General features: G+C 34.1%; 1 protein-coding gene across 1 annotated transcript in view; it reads left to right on the top strand.

The window, feature by feature from the left end:
* The window catches only part of urb1 (URB1 ribosome biogenesis homolog), a 47094-nt gene that overhangs the window by 19599 nt on the left and 24751 nt on the right, over nt 1-2744 (top strand). The window lies entirely within an intron of this gene.

Raw genomic sequence — 2744 nt, 5'->3', positions numbered from 1 at the left:
CTGGAATCTGAGGGTGCAAAAAAGTCTAAATATTGAGAAAATCGCCTTTAGAGTTGTCCAAATGAAGTTCTTAGCCATGTATATTACTAATCAAAAATTATGTTTTAATATATTTACGGTAGGAAATTTACAAAATATCTTCACGGAACATGATCTTTACTTAATATCCTAATGATTTTTGGCATAAAAGAAAAATCTATAATTTTGACCCATACAATGTATTTTTGGCTATTGCTACAAATATACCCCAGCGACTTAAGACTGGTTTTGTGCTCCAGGGCCACATATTTTGGGTTAATTACAATTTGAAGGGCTACTTCACACAAAAAATGATTAGTGATAAGTTGTATTTAATTTGCATCATTCCTTTAAGGGTTTTCTATCATATTCAATTTTTCTGATGGACTTTTTGTATTGAATCATATGTGACTCAATCTAGGAAAACCCACCACATGGTGAAATTTTCAAAAGTGTTTTTATTTCGTCCATCGCTTGAACGTAACAAAAGTTATGGACATCTGAAGTTGGCTGATCACCATGATTTTCAGGAACAGAATTTTGAGAAAAACTGGTTTAAAGAGAGGCGATGAAAATAAAAGCACAACAGTCAAGTATCACAAGTAAAAGTCACTTTACTGTGGTAAAAGACTTATTTTAGTCACTGTACATGTTGTAAAAGATACCAAATGACCCCAAGGAACACACAACACTTGCAAACATTTGAACATTAAGTGTATATCTGTTCATAAAACATCACAGATTACAGCATGCTGGCTATCTCCAATTCTTCTCCTGTTCTACTACTCTGGATTTATAATACATAACCAGACACAGTTTAGGATCACAATGCACTGGGTCAGTTGGCCAATCAGAGCAGACTGCGCTTGTCAAAGGAGGGGGCTTTGTAGAAAACGAAGCGTTTGAGAGAGGCGGGGCATAGAGGACCTACAATAATGTACAGTATTTGAAAAATAATGTGTTTTTTGAACATTAAAGCATGTCAACATATTCTGTTACACCAAATACACAAAATAATGATCTTTAAAAAAGCATCATATGACCCCTTTTTAAGTTTTGTGCTCTAAACTTGTAGTTTTATTTCACGCTGTCACAGTTTGAACTAAATGAAAGTAATGCATAGCGTTCAGTGTTTCCCGTGCATTGATTTATTTGTGGTGGCCCGCCACAGTATCAAAACTGACCGCCACAAACAGATTTTCCAAAAGGCTTTGACTTCGTTGAATAAACATGAGCACTGCACATTTCAAAATCGAAACCCGGTGCGGGTGTTTTTATATCACTGTATTTCTGAAGGAATCTGAATGTGTTCAGAAAATTTTGGATGTCATTTTTATTTCATCTTGCATGTAATGTCTGATAAAGCGGCATTTGTGAGCTGAGCGCTGCTTTGTGTACAGCGTTACCGGGGAAACCTCTATCTCTCCCGCTCTCCAAGCGCCTCCTGCTGGCAGAGAATGATTTTACATATATATGCTGCCACAAATAGAGTGCAAGTCTGTGGGAAACATTAATATGAAAATGGCGCTGGTCCCTTTAAGAATGAGAGCTCTTACTGCTTCATTACACAAGCAGACTAATGTTACCCTGAACTTTGCATTAATTCACCTTTATTATATACGTTACATAGTTTATTTTGATAGGTGAACTGTCTTTGTAGTGTTAAGAGAAAACACTTCCGCAGCGCGTGTTATCAAACTAAAGACACAGTCTTTTCTGCTTGCTAAACAAGTGAATTTTGGCAAGATATTTTCAGAGATGATAGACAAGATGTTATAGAATAATAATTTAATGAAAACCTAATTCTGACAAAAAATTTACATTCAAACTTTTTTTTTTTTTTTAAATTTCCTGAAAACGTCCCAGCGCAACATCCGACGGGTTTTCTTAGATCGCTTCACATATGTTGTGATCAGAATAGAAAACTAGCATACACATACTGTGCAGTATATATGGAATAACAAACTATTTTTTTAAAAGTAGTATGTAAAAGTAGTACACTTTGTACAACAATAAACCTCACAACATTCTTAATTCAGCCAGTGATGCCCAGTTCTCATCGAAGAAGTCTCTTCTGCTCTCCAAAGCTGCATTCATTTGTTTAAAAATACTGTAAAATAAGGAATATTGTGAAATGTTATTACAATTTGTTACATACTGCTTTCTATTTGAATATATTTTTAATTGCAATTTATTCCTGTGATGCAAAGCATCATTACTCCAGACTTCAGGGTCACATGAGATATAGATATATAATCCATCATTGCTGGATAAAAGAATAAAATGCTGGATAAAATTCAATTCTTTGGATAAAAGCATCTGACGAAAGCATAAATGTAAATGTAAAATCATTTTTCTTTAAAATAATATCTTAAAACAAACTTTTGAACAGGACAGTATGGTTTAGCATTTTTAAACACATTTACAGAAAAGTGTAACTTTTGACAGTCCAGTGATCCATCAAAAAAAGAGATATTAATATTACATTTCTAACCCTACACTAGAAATGGATGGTCAAGTTGTGGGATGCATTATGCAGTGTGCTCTGGATGTGTAATGTCCTTTTTAACAATTGTATTAAGTTATCTGGATATTAGATGCATGCAGTACAGAAAGTTTTCATATTGAACTCACTGTACATGCTGCAAAAATGCTATGATGAATACTATGCAGTGTAGTAGTATGCCACTTTAAACAGCCTATTTGCCTGTTCAGAGTATATATAT

The sequence above is a fragment of the Sinocyclocheilus rhinocerous genome, unplaced genomic scaffold, assembly GCF_001515625.1.
Source record: "Sinocyclocheilus rhinocerous isolate Xijiao unplaced genomic scaffold, SAMN03320098_v1.1 scaffold1270, whole genome shotgun sequence".
Classification (NCBI taxonomy): Eukaryota; Metazoa; Chordata; class Actinopteri; order Cypriniformes; family Cyprinidae; genus Sinocyclocheilus; species Sinocyclocheilus rhinocerous.
Note: the sequence above shows the minus strand (reverse complement) of the source record. Positions and strands in the feature narration are given on the sequence as shown.